The sequence below is a fragment of the Natrix helvetica genome (assembly GCF_964273705.1).
Source record: "Natrix helvetica genome assembly, chromosome: 1".
Lineage (NCBI taxonomy): Eukaryota > Metazoa > Chordata > Lepidosauria > Squamata > Natricidae > Natrix > Natrix helvetica.
Window position 1 is genome coordinate 208985687 of NC_138548.1, and position 14918 is coordinate 209000604.

A 14918-nucleotide genomic window follows, 5' to 3' on the forward strand; every position below is an offset into this window, starting at 1 on the left:
AGTTTAACTCCAGGTCTTGTTTCCTTCCAGTCAGAAGGATCAAATCAGCAAAGTTAGCCACTCTGCAGATAAACCTCTAATAGGTAGCATTTCTGTATGTTACCCAAATGTGGGTCACGTCGTATTACGTCCTGTATTATCTAGTTTTACCTGTTACACTACATGATGAGCAAATAAACCACATTATGAGCCTGTGTTAAAGTGAACCCATCCACTGTGCTTGGTAAACCATGCTTCTTAATTTATGTTAATTCAAATTACTGTGGTTTATTCCACAAACCATCAATAAGCCCACAAGAGAATTCTACAGCCCTGTGAAAGGAATTCCAAATTGTTCTGATGTTACAACACTGGCACTTTGGAGATTAAAGCCAATTTGTTTTTGTTCAGCTGCAGTTGAAATAGCATCAGAGCTTCGATTCTCTTTTGTAACGCCTTGAAATGTTGCAACACCGTAGAAATGATATCAGTCTTGTTTCCCTCTTGAAAGTAGCTCTCGCCTCACCTTGCTTCTCAGCCGAGAGGTGTTGCCAACCCTAGAAAGCTCTAAAGAGAGAATATTAGTTTGCAGTGTTTGCCCTCTCTTTAAATTTTATTTTCTTAAGCAATCACATGCTCACTCACAACATAAAATAAGGATGTGGTTAGGAATAAATTAGGAAAAGTGCTTTCTCCCCTTTTAAAAAAAATTCCAGGTTGTGCACCATTATTTTCTCCACAGTTACTTGTGTGCATTAGGGAGCCTGATGGCTTCCCCAGTTCATGTTAATGACTATAATTTGCTCTTCTCCTAATTTCACGTAGCAGCAGCAGAAGGAGGAGGAAGAAGAAAAGATAAAAATTGTCTGTTTAGCGTCTCCTTCCATCCATGTCTCTAGCGCCTGGGAGTTTGGTCTCTAAATTCTGTTCTGTTCTGGAACCCAATAGTTTGGAGATCCAGAGAAGGCTCCTTAAGCCTCTGATTAACTCCATCCAACCAAAATGTTCTCAGACTTCTCTTTTCTCTCATCTCATTAATTTTTTCTTTATTTTGTTGGTTTTGCTATTTGTTGTTATTGTTGTTCAGTCACTAAATTGTGTCCACTTCTTCACAACCCCATGGACCATAGCAAGCCAGTGCGACTCCTGCCCAAATTCATGTTCATCAGGTCAATGACCCTATCTCACCATCTCCTCCTCTTGTCCTATTGCCTTCAATCTTTCCTGCACCAGGGTCTTTTTCCAATGAGTCCTTCTCTTCTCATTTGATGGCCAAAGTCTTTGAGCTTCCGCTTTAATAGCTGTCCTTCAAAAACACCCAATCAAGGTTGATTTCCTTTAGGATTGCCTGATTTGATCTCCTTGCAGTCCAGGGGACTCTCAAAAGTCTCCCCCGACAGCACCATTCGAAAGCATCAATACTTTGGTGTGCTCAGCCTTCCGTACGGTCCAGTTCTCACAGCCCTACACACATTCTTACTGGGAAAACCACAGCTTTGACTCTACGGACTTTTGTTGGCAAGGTGATGTCTCTGCTTTGTAATATGTCATCTAGGTTTGCCATAGCTTTCTTCCCAAGAAGCAAGCATCTTTTAATTTTGTGGCTGCAGATGTGGAAATGTCTTCGGACAGTGCTGGTTCAATGGCCTTGAAACGGAGATGAGCTTCTCCCCGAGACATTGAGAGGCAGGCGGACTTAGGGAAAGCTCCACTGTTTCTGGCTCCAGATGCCATTAGACGCGTTGTTGCTCCTGCCAGCTATCTTAGTCAGCTGGAGACGGCAAACCACCGGGAAGCATTTTTGCTCGCACGGTGCCATGCGCTTCCAGCGGCCGTCCTGTATGGCAAGTATAAAAGGATACCATTCATGAAAAGACTCTCAGGTGGAGACTGTGGGTCACATGCTCCTTAGATGTTCCTTTTATATGGAGATTAGGAAAAAAACATATTCTGCCAATAACTGCTAGGTATCCTGGCCCTTCCGACACTACCTATCTTCAGTGGCTTATGGATGAACTGTCTATAACTACAGTGCAGGCGGCCAGATTCTGCGCAGCAGCACTGGGGATTCGTCTTCTCTACCATAGCGATGTGATATAACAATTGTGGCAAACCTTTTGCACTGCTTAGTCCTTTCCCTTTTAGCGTTGAATCTACAACGGGCCACACAGTCTATGGATTGCAACTGCAGTATAGTCAGACCAGTGGTGGGACCAGAGCCTGCCAGGAGCACCGGATACTGTTTTGGTATGGTGCTCCGGAGGGCCTACCCTCCCGCCCGAAGTTCTTACTGGTCTTTCAAGTCTTTGGCGCTTCCGCGCACGTGCATGGCGCATACAGCAACTGGAGCGTTGCGGAGGCTCGCGAAAGCACTAAGACACATGTGCATGATGTGGATGCCGCCGGGCTTGTTCCAACCGCACCGGTTGGAACAGGATCCAGTACCCACCACTGAGTCAGACCATGTATAATTGACAGACTGGATTTTGTTCTAGATTTTAGTTGTCATTTATTATTTTATACTAGAATTTTTAATTGTATATATGCTGAGTGTTTTTATTTCTTCTGATCTCTGGACTAAGACTGTAATCATAAAAAAAATATAATTATAAGCTCCTCCCCCTATAATCAACTACAATTAGTGGAGGGAAATCTGCAGGGACTCCTTTACCTTTGTAGTCTCCGTCAGCTCCCTGACAATCACCATCATCTTCAGCTCAAGAAAATAACATCTGCCACTGCTTCCATTTCCTCACCTTCTATTTGCCATTTGGTTCTTGTTTTAATTTTCTCTCTTTTTGACCAACGTTTTGATTGCTTTTCTAGTTGCCTTCCTGGAACCTCTGGCTTAATTTTTAAAATTTGCCCTTGGTCTCAGATGTAGCATTTCGGAGAAAGCAATGGCCGGGATGCTTGCCATTAGTGGAACTCCTGCCAGTTAGCAATATTGTTTTAGGTTGCCAGGTTGGGAAAGGAAAACTTGCAGTATGATTTCTTTACAGTTTCCCAATTACATTTTTTTAAAAAAGCAAGTATTGGACTGTATTTTTAATTGAGATGTTATAAAAATGGTGGCAACTTGAACAGAGTTATACATGCCACAGTAAGGATCACCAATTGGTGATAATGCCAGTTTGGTGTTGCAGTTAAAGACACCAGGCTAGAAACCAGGAAACCATGAGTTTTAATCCCCCCCTTAGGCATAAAGGCAGCTGGGTGACTTTGGGCCAATCACTTTCTCTCAGCTGAACTTGTTGTGGAGGGGAAAATAGAAGTTGGAACATTAGGTATGTCTGCCCTCTTGAATTGTCCACAAATAAAATATATTGATTTCCTAATGCAAAAATGTGCTAGTTGGCTAGAGGTACTCCTGGTCAAATTAATCAGCTAATTAAAAAGGGGGTTTAAATTTGTTAAATTGGCATCTTACTTTATTCCACTCTTGTTCTTGTTCCCAGAGTTTTCCGACTCCTTTGAAAAAGAATGAAGATTACCTGATGTCTTTGACTACACTGCACTATTTTTTCTCTAGGTAAATATTATACAATATTGTTCTCTTGTGCTCATTGTTTTTGCAGCACTTTCTTTTTTTTAATTGTTTTAATTAAACAGAAAACACACACAAAAACACTCTTCATTACATCTTCCAGAAAGCATGTCGATTGGTTACAATTACATTTCGTGCGTTACTACAATCATTCTTTATATTTCATTCAAATTGAATTGTACATTTAAAATCAAAAATCTTTATACCATCAATATACCAACATTCTCATTTAACTATATTTGTTTGAAAGTACTTTTGTCTAGAATCATTTATATTTATATTATAATAAATGTCATGATGGGTTATCTGTTAACAAATAAACATTTTAAAAACGAAAACATTCTATAAGCAGCTACAACGTTCTACTTATTTATCACCTAGAATTACGGTAACTAATTTTTTATTTTTATTTTTTATTTTTCCCATTCGATTATGGTTTATTTGGGTTTCACCATTCTTAACTTTCTAATTTTACCCATAACTATTATTTTTAAGTTTTGTTACATTCCTTCATTGATTCTTATTTCTTTCCTCCATCCACCTATACCATTTATCCCATATCTGGTAGAATTCTGATTCTTCTTTTCCCTGAATTTCTTTAGTTAGTTTGTCCATTTCAGCACAGTCCATAACCTTTCTTATTATATCGTCTTCACTTGGCGTTAGTTTGTTTTTCCATTTCTGGGCATAGGCAATCCTTGCCGCCGTTATTATATGTAGTATTAAATACTGGATTTCTTTTTTGTATTTCAGACATTATTCCTAATAAGAAGATTTCTGGTTTCCATTCTATTTTAGCTCCCGTTATTGCCTCCAGCCAATTTTTGATCTTTTTCCAAAACTTTTTAGCCTCCTCACAGGTCCACCATAAATGGTAATACGTTCCGTGTATCGATTCGCATTTCCAACATTTTGGGGAGGTATTTGATGATATTTTAGCTAGCCTTGTTGGTGCCATCTATAAAACATTTTATACTGGTTTTCCTTGTAATAATAATAATAAATATAATATATTTATTTCTTAGCCGCACCCTCTCCCGAAGGACTCGGGGCAGCGTACAACGAAACATACGAAATAAATATGTGGACAAAACAAACATATAACAAAGACATATACTGAGACATACACAAGGAGGAGGTCGGCTAAAAATAAAAACAATTAAAATACAGTATTAAAACCCCTAGAAATATAATTAAAATACCCAGTTAAAAACCTGTCAGGAGCGATATGGTTAGATCAAAGTTGAGCCAGGCCAGCTGCTTGGAATAGGTGGGTCTTAAGCTTAATACGGAAGGAGCGGAGGTCAGAGGTAATCCTAATATCCGGAGGGAGGTCATTCCACAGGGCTGGGCCCGCCACAGAGAAGGCTCTACTCCTAGGCGCCGCCCCACGACATTGTCTAGTGGACGGCACCTGGAGGAGGCCCTCTCTGTGCGAGCGAATTGGTCGCAGGGATGTATGGGGCAGAATACGGTCCCGCAAGTAACTAGGTCCTAAGCCATGGAGCGCTTTAAAGATAGTTATCAAAACCTTGAAACGCACCCGATAAACCACAGGAAGCCAGTGCAGCTCGCACAGGAACGGTGTCACATGGGAGTACCTAGTACTCCCCATAATTACCCACGCGGCTGCGTTCTGGACCAACTGTAGCCTCCGGGTGCATTTCAAGGGAAGCCCCATGTAGAGAGCGTTACAGTAGTCCAAGCGAGACGTCACCAGCGCATGAGTGACTGTGCGTAAGGCATCCCGGTCCAGTAGGGGGCGCAATTGGCGCACCAGGCGAACCTGGTGGAACGCCCCCCTTGCCACGGCTGTCACATGGTCATCCATGGACAGCCGGGCATCCAGGAGGACGCCCAAATTGCGTGCCCGCTCCACGGGGGCAAGATGAATGCCCCCAATGGCCAATGATGGAATTAATTGGCTGAACCGGGGGGCTGGTACCCACAGCCACTCCGTCTTGGAAGGGTTGGGCTTGAGTCGGTTGTCATCCATCCAGATCCGTACGGCTTCCACACACCGGGACATCACTTCGATGGTCTCGTTGGGGTGGTTCGGGGTGGAAAAGTACAGCTGAGTATCATCAGCGTACAGATGGTTTCCCACCCCGAAACCACGGATGATCTCACCCAGCGGCTTCATATATGTGTTGAACAGGAGTGGCGAGAGGACCGACCCCTGTGGCACCCCGCAAGTAAGGGGGCGTAGGGTCGACCTCTCCTCCCCTGCCAACACACGCTGCGTCCGGTCAGAAAGGTAGGAGCCGAACCACCGCAAGACGGTGCCCCGGACCCCCAACCCCTCCAGCCGGCGCAGCAGGATACCATGGTCGATGGTATCAAAAGCCGCCGAGAGGTCTAATAGGACCAGGATAGAGGAACAACCTCTATCTCTGGCCCTCCAGAGATCATCCACCAACGCGACCAAGGCCGTCTCCGTGCTGTGACCGGGGCGGAAGCCGGACTGGCGCGGGTCTAGATAATCATTTTCCTCCAGATGTCGTGGGAACTGGTAGGCCACCACACTCTCTACAACCTTCGCCAAAAAGGGAAGGTTGGAGACAGGACGATAATTGGCCAGCTCCAAAGGGTCCAGGGAAGGCTTCTTGAGCAAGGGTCTCACCACCGCCTCTTTCAAGGCGGCCGGGAGAGACCCCTCGCCCAACGAAGCATTCACTAGGCCCAGGAGCCAGTCTCGTGTAACCTCCCAGGATGCCAGTACAAGCCAGGAGGGACACGGGTCCAATAAACATGTGGTGGGTCGCAGTCGTCCACGCAATCTGTCCAAATCCTCGATGGCAACCAAGTCAAACTCCTCCCAGATCGATACCTCAAGACTCGCCATGGGCGTCTCCATTGGATCACTGACAGGAACCCAGTCTCTCCGGATTTGAGCGATTTTATCCTGCAGATATTTACCAAATTCCTCTGCCCTGCCCTGTAGAGGGGCCTCCTGCGGCCTCTGAAACAAGAGAGAGCGGGACACCCGAAACAGGGCGGCAGGGCGGTTCTCCGCGGATGCAATGAGAGTGGCACAATATTGGTGTTTGGCCGCTCTCAATGCCACAAGGTACGTCCTTAAATGGGCTCGTGCCTGTGTTCGATCAAATTCGGAGCGAGAGGATCTCCAACGACTCTCTAGACGTCTCTTGCGGCATTTCATCACCCTCAGCTCCTCGGTAAACCAAGGGGCTAGGGTGGATCGTTGCCGCCGGAGAGGCCGCAAAGGCGCCACCCGGTTCAAGGCCCCGGTAGTTGCATTATTCCACGCAACCACCAGGTCCTCTACCCGGGGGCGGGTCAAGGTTACAGGAGGTGGCCCAAGCTCCGTCTGGAACCTATCAGGTTCCATCAGGCGCCTGGGGCGGAACCATCTGGAACTTTCCGGTTCTGCCTCCCCGCAGCGGGGGGTAGCACCAGGGAAGTCAAGACGAAGGAGTGAGTGATCTGACCATGACAGGGGAGTGATGGTTAAGTCCCCTCCTCCCAGATCACTCAGCCACTGGCCAGAGACAAAAACAAGGTCCAGGGTGTGTCCTCCCTCGTGTGTAGGGCCCTGAATCATTTGAGTCAGGTCCATGGCTGTCATGGAAGCCATGAACTCCCGAACCCCCTCTGATGCTTCTCCCACCGACGGCAGGTTAAAATCCCCCATCACTAAAAGTTTGGGGGTCTCAATCGCCACCGATGCGATCAGCTCGAGGAGTTCAGGCAGGGCCGCTGATGTATAGCGAGGAGCCAGGTATACTATCAGCAGGCCCAACTGTCTCCCAGGCCCCCATTTCACAACAAGGGCTTCACATCCGGACGTCTGTGGCACAGTAGACTCCCTCGGCTCTAAGTCCTCCCGAATAATTGCTGCCACCCCACCGCCCCTTCCCTGGGCCCGGGGCTGGTGAAATGCTCGGTATCCTGGTGGGCACATTTCCACGAGGGGAAGACCTCCCTTGTGGCCCAACCAGGTCTCCGTTATTCCCGCGAGGTCCGGCTCCCCCTCTAAAATTAGATCGTGAATGAGGGGGGCCTTGTTAACAACGGACCTCGCATTGCATAACAACAGCCTCAGGCCTTGGGTCTGTAACTCTTGACCACCTAGAACGCGGGGGTTGGTACAAGCGACCGGGTGTAACCAGCAACCACGGTCTCCCAACCGACTGTAAGTTCTTAAACTGTCCTCGTATCTGCCCCTCCCTGCGACTGTTGGAATTAAGGAGCCCTGTATAGGAATGGTGTCCTCCCCCTCCTCCTCCCTTCCGCCCCTTCTGCTCGCGACCACACCTGGGGGCCCGGCTCTCACATCGCTCCTGATCTGACCCACCCGCCCCACAACCCCTGAAACCCCACCCCTACAAATATTTAAAAAACAACTAACTAAAAACCCCCTAAGTCTCCGCTTCCTCCACCTCTCGGGATTAATAAATCCGTCATCAAGGTGGGCCCTCGAAAGGGCGGAGGGCCACACCTGCGAGAGGGGGGACTCTCGCAGTAGGATAAGGTCTGACCTTAAATACATAAAAAGTTAAAAAGTTCGTCGTCGGGGCTTAGGGTCTGTGCTGAAGATGTCATGATCCAATAAAAAATTTGAAGAACACAATTGCAGCAAACAGAATAGTCCAGTCATTAGACTTAGATGGGGGGGTAATGTATGCAACTGAGAGTGTCATTTTTAAGTTTGTTCCCCAAAATTTTTCCCATTTGTCTAATTCAATATTATATCCAAAGTTCTGTGCCCATTTTATCATTTGTTCTTTCACAATTTCCTCTTCCATTTTATACTTCAGGAGAAATTTATATATTCTCCCTATCATTTTTCTATCTGGGCTTTGAATGATTTTATCCAATTCGTGTGGTTCTGTTTCAATGTCATATAATTTGGTATCTTTATTGTATTTAGTTTTGATTTGAAGGTAAGTTAACCAGTCAACTTTCATGTTCTGTTCTGCCAATTCTTCAATTGTTTTTAAGTTTCCCTGTCTATCAATTAAGTCTCTATATCTTAGCATTTTGTTCCAATCTATAAAATTTGGATGAGTCGTCCTTTCTGTCGGTGATAGCCAATTCGGAATTTTCACATAGTGGTTTTTTTTTTTATTTTGAGCCATTTTTGCAATAACGCTCTTCTAATTAAATGATTTTGAAAGTATTTGTGCGTTTTATTTTTATCATCCCATAGGAATGTGTGGCAGCCTGCTTGCAAATCATGGGCTTCCAGAGTCAAAATTCTTTTATTCTTTAGCTCTATCCAATCCTTCACCCATGTTATTGATACTGCCGATGCGTATAAATCCCAATTTGGTAATGCTAAACCTCCCCTCTCTTTGCTGTCTTTCTTATACACAATTTTTTTTCTCACTTTCAGTCTTTTTTTTTACTTCATCTTATAAATATGAAGCATTCTTATAAATATCCCCCATTAGTGTTTCTCTATGCCTTTTTGGCACTTTATAATGTAATCATCAGGTGAGGTACTAATACCACTCTATAAAGCCTTAGTAAGACCACATCTAGAATACTACATCCAGTTTTGGTCACCAGACTACAAAAAAGATGTTGAAACTCTAGAAAGAGTGCAGAGAAGAGCAACCAAGATGATTAGGGGACTGGAGGCTAAAACATACGATAAATGGTTTCAGGAAATGGGCATGGCTAGTCTAGTGAAGAGAAGGACCAGGGAGGCATGATAGCAGTGTTCCAATATTTGAGGAACTGCCACAGAGAGGAGGGGGTCAAGCTATTTTCCAAAGCACCTGAAGGCCAGGCAAAGAATAATGAATGGAAACTGAACAAGGAGAGATTCAACTTGGAAATAAGGAGAAATTTTCCGACAGTGAGAGAAATCAACCAATGGAACAGAAGTTGCCTTCGGAAGTTGTGAGAGCGTCATCACTGGAAACTTTCAAGAAGAGACTGGACTGCCATCTATCAGAAATGGGGCAGGGTCTCCTGCTTGGGCAGGGGGTTGGACTAGATGAACTACAAGGCACCTTCCAGCTCTGTTAATATGAATCTAATTCTTTTCACAATTCCAAGTGGTTTCCACAGCTTTTTTCTTAAATATGCTGACTCAGTAAATGACTTAAGCAGTATATAAGTGCTATTCTGTTGCTATTGTCACTCTTCTCTATACTCCTTCCAATACTTCAGTGGTGTTTTTGTGTTAAGGTGATCAACATAGAGTCCATTATACCATCTGTTTCTGTGATCCTGACACTATACCTCCATTTATGCAGCCCCAAACTTCATTGGCTCTTTTGATAGCTGCAGAACTTAAAAACAGACAGACCTGATTTTAAGTAAATATTAACCAGTTACGTTTATTCTTGGGCCTCCAAATGTCCCAGTCCCTTTTTCTGTGGCCTCTCATCTCATTTTCAATCCATTTATTCATGTTACTTAACACATTTTTTTCTCCTAAATCATATTAATTCAAAATGTTTCACAATTTTCTGGAAAACTCTATTCCTCATTCTTACATGTTCGTCATTTACTGGAGTTTAACACGCAACTCTGCCAAATTATAATTCCCTAGTTTTTTATATTTCAGCAATAGCCTTCATGACACCAGTTTGTACTTTCTGACACACATCTAATACACCTTTCACCTTTCTATAAGTTATGCAACCATACAGCGTATCCATTTTTCTTCCTTTGATTTATTTGTTGATTCGTGTTCTTTAGCTTTCTCCCCCTACACCAGGGGTGTCCAAACTTGGGAAGCTTAAGACTTGTGGACTGCAACTCCCAGAATTCCCCAGCCAGCCATGCTTGTGGACTTCATACTTGTGGACTTCAACTCCCAGAATTCCCCAGCCAGCCATGCTGGCTGAGGAATTCTGGGAGTTGAAGTCCACAAGTCTTAAGCGTCCCAAGTTTGGACACCCCTGCCCTACACTCAAAGTCACAATCTTCCATATGTCATAATCATGAGCCGATGTGTATCCATTGTGGCTTTGTTTGATAAAGATTTTTTCACAACAATTTTCAGTGATGTAGAAGAAGTGTAGATGAGGCTACCAGCCTTATTCATTCAGCAGGGCACCTTTGGTTAGCTTTGGCACATTATGGCACATTTTGGCTAATATGTCTCAAACCCAAATACTAGTTTTATCCCATACATGCACACTCTGTTCAATATAAGCTAGAGACTACCTTGCAAGCCAACACATTATTACTTGTTTTTCAACACTCAGTATATAGATGTCGTATTCTAAGATGCACTTCAGGTGCAATGTAATCTAGCAATTAGAGATGTGCATAATGTTCCAGTCTGGAAATGAAGCTCTATGGAGAACTCTACAATGTTACATTATAATATTATGTCTGCAAACAAACAACCAAGCTCAGAAAGCACCAAGGACTCCATGTGTTAACATTTTCCCCGAGGCTATACAGACTTAATCTTTCTTAGGATACTTAGAATGCTTTCCAGAAATCACCAGAAACAATAAATTATCCACTTCCAGAATTTGACATTTTGCAGATATCTCCTTTGCCTCAGGATTTGGAGATTGGTGACAGTAAGAATGACCCTGGATCTGCTTCAAACTGTTCCTGAGATTTTGGTGAATGAAACAATGCAGTGTGAAAGGGACTTTTTTTTGTCAAAGTGTTTCATGAATCAGATCTAAGATACAAAATGCCTCATAGAATACATTTAAATTAATTCACTGTTCAACAAAGAATAATACGTATTTCCAGTTTTGATTCTTAAAAGATAATGGTAAAGGTTTCCCTCACACATATGTGCTAGTCGTTCCCAACTCTAGGGGGCAGTGCTCATTTCTGTTTCAAAGCTGATGAGCCAGCGCTGTCCGAAGATGTCTCCGTGGTCATGTGGCCGGCATGACTCAATGCTAAAGGAACGCTCTTATCTTCCCACTAAAGGTGGTTCCTATTTTTCTACTTGCATTTTTACATGCTTTCGAATTGCTGGGGCGAGTAATGGGAGCTCACTCCATTACGTGGTGCTAGGGATTCGAACCACCAAGAATCGACCTTTCTGATCGACAAGCTCAGCGTTTTAGCCCCTGAGTCACTGCATCCCTTTTATTCTTAGCTGATCAGAAATACTTGTGAAGAGTACAAGTCAATATGCATTGATTTTTGGGAGGAGGGAGGAGGAGGAGGAGGAGGAGGAAATAATAGACTCAAGATAAATCTCAAAAGCTGCAGCAATGTGGGCTAACTCTGAAACCAAAAAATTGTGCAAGAGCTAAAGGCCAGAGAGTACAAAGTCTTCATCCAGATCTCGAAGCCAGCTATTCCCCCCCTGCCCCCCAAATAATGACAATATTTCTGCTCTAAATTGAAGTGTACGTGGGTGGGAATGAATGGCAAAGGCCCCAGCAGTGTACTGCATTCCTTTCATTGCACTTCACACTTTGAACAGCAAGTGTTAATCACTCTCCAGCTTTATGGAAAGCAGATGTGTCTCTGTCATTTGGAAAGTGGAGGCAGAATCTGTATATCCTGCCCTCTTGGCTCCTTCTTCTCTGGTCTGCATTTCTGATCAGCATCTGCCTTTCTTGACTTCTTCTGTGCCCAGAAATCAGTGTTTTGCCATGAATCAACCTTCTGCCAACTTCTTTTCCAGCTAAACACAGCTACACAGAATCAAGTTGTAGACATGGTTCATAGCTCTACTCAGCTCCAGTGTATGTAAGACATATATTTTATGCTTTCTTCTGGATGTCTTCTGGGATTCCCTGTTTGTTGGGGAAAAAATATTACGGGGGCAGAATATAGAGTTATTTTCGTAAAACTGGATTAAGATAACTTGATCAGATGTCAACATTTTAACTAGGAAACCCAGGGTACATCAGCCCAAGCTGTTGAAACAGTCAAGATGACAAGCAATAAGCAACCTCCTGATACAATACAATACAATAATACAATACAATAGTAGAGTTGGAAGGGACCTTGGAGGTCTTCTAGTCCAACCCCCTGCCTAGGCAGGAAACCCTATACCGTTCCAGACAAATGGCTATCCAACATCTTCTTAAAGACTTCCAGTGTTGGAGCATTCACAACTTCTGGAGGCAACTTCTGTTCCACCGATTAATTGTTCTAACTGTCAGGAAATTTCCCCTCAGTTCTAAGTTGCTTCTCTCCTTGATTAGTTTCCACCCATTGCTTCTTGTTCTACCCTCAGGTGCCATCCTATCAGGTGATAGGAGAAGCCAGACTTAGTTTTGGGGCTTATGATCCCGGTGCCCTTAAGTTTGGATACTACCCAGAATCATTAGAGCTGCTCTTCCAAATTTGCCCTGGCAACAGTTGTATGATTCTCATGTGAAGCTTTCCATGGCATAATACGCTGAACCATAAAGTAGTCAAACACATTTGAAACTAGGACACTGGACAAACCTACTTGTGTAATTAGTTATGTTCAGTGTGTTGTATGTATCCAGAAAATGGATAAATTAAGGCTATTGTCATGTTAATTATGAGCAAGTATGTTATACAAAGACAGCCAAAAATATCTTGATTATATGTTCAAAGCGGTCACTTTTTAGTTGCAGAGGAAGGCCCACGTATCTAGTAGCATGGAGTTCAGGAACTCCTCAATGATAGAAAGAGAGACTAGTCTTTCTGCTAGGTCTTCAGGAATATCTGTCTTTAAGCTTTGCTTATAAGATACTAACACAGAGAAGTCCAGGAATCAGATGAAGTAATAATGATTAGAGCAAAGACATGATAGATGTTGGGAAACTAGCATTTTAGGACCAGAGACAATAGCTGTAGCTGGACAATTGGAGAAGAAATGCTGCATCAGGCAGATATGTGATGCAAATGGTGATAATACTTATTAAATGGTAAAATCATGAACCAAATTGCCACACAAAACCTAGATCCCAAACATGGCATCCATATTTGTTTTGTTTGTTTGCTTTGTTTTTATTGGATTTATATGCCACCCTTCTCCCAAAGGACTCAGGGCGGCGTACAACATTAAAAAACACACATCCCAAAAGTTAAAAAGAAATTAAATACATATCAAAAAAAAAAAACCCGAATTTATAAGACAATACATTTAAAAATGAGTTAAAATTAACAGGCCAGGCCAGCTTGCTGGAAAAGCCAACTTTTTAGGGCGCGTCGGAAGGACCGGAGGTCGGGGATTATGCGAAGCTCCGGGGGCAGCTCATTCCAGAGGGAAGGCGCTCCCACAGAGAAGGCTCTCCCCCTGGGGGTCACCAGCCGACACTGTCTGGCCGACGGCACCCTGAGGAGGCCAACTCTGTGGGATCGTACTGGACGGTGGGAGGCTACTTGTGGCAGTAAGTGGTCTCGCAGGTACCCTGGGCCTAAGCCATGGAGCGCTTTAAAGGTCATAATTAATACCTTGAATCGCACCCAGAAAACAACCGGCAACCAGTGCAGGCCACCTAAAAGGGGTGTAACATGGGAGCACCTAGGTACCCCCATGACAACCCGCGCGGCTGCATTCTGGACCAGCTGAAGCCTCCGGGTGCTCTTCAAGGAGAGCCCCATGTACAGAGCGTTGCAGTAGTCCAGGTGAGAAAGGACGAGGACATGAGTGACTGTGCACAGAGCATCCCAATCCAGGAATGCCTGCAGATATTTGGTGGCTCCAAGCTCTCTGTTCTGCCTGCTTTTATTTTATTTTAGCTTCAGAGAGGGATGGAGGGATGACCTTGAGCCTAAGTTGTATTTTGCAGCAATGCTTCTGAATCCCAAGAGGCGTTTTTGTAAAACAAAAGTAGCTGCAACTCACAGTTTTGGGTCATCAGGTCTAATGCTCTCAATACAGAAATCCAGATTAAAACCTTCTAGTCAGATGGTTGTCTCGCCTGCATTTGAACATATCCCACAAAGAGAAGCTCACCATTACTCTGAGTAATGGGTTTCACTGTGAAACTGATCTTGCAAGTTGGACTTTTTCCTAAGATTCAGTTAGAATCTGACTTCCTGTAAAAAAATAAATCCATTATTTGGTGACATCTATTCTAGAAGAGTGAGCAGGTCTTGATCTTCTACTGTGTAACATTTTTTCAGGAATTTGAAAACTCTGTCATACCGTCTCTCAGTCTTCTCTTTTATAAAAGCTAAACATTCGCAGATGCTTCCATCTCTTCACTGAACTGAAATCCTTCCATCTCTTCACTGAACTGAGTTTCTAGCTTCTTATTCATCTACCTTGCCGTTAGGCAACCTTGCTGCAGTTTATCTACATCCTTCTCAAACACAGTACCCAGAACTGGGTACAGTTACTCAAGGTGGAACTGTTACTTCACAGAATTTGGAATCTGTGCCTTCAAATAGACACAGTCTAAAATTGCATTTGTCTTTTCTATAAATACAGTATATCACAGTACTTACAATCACTTTTTTGTTATTATTATTATTGTTGTTGTAATGATTGTTCCAA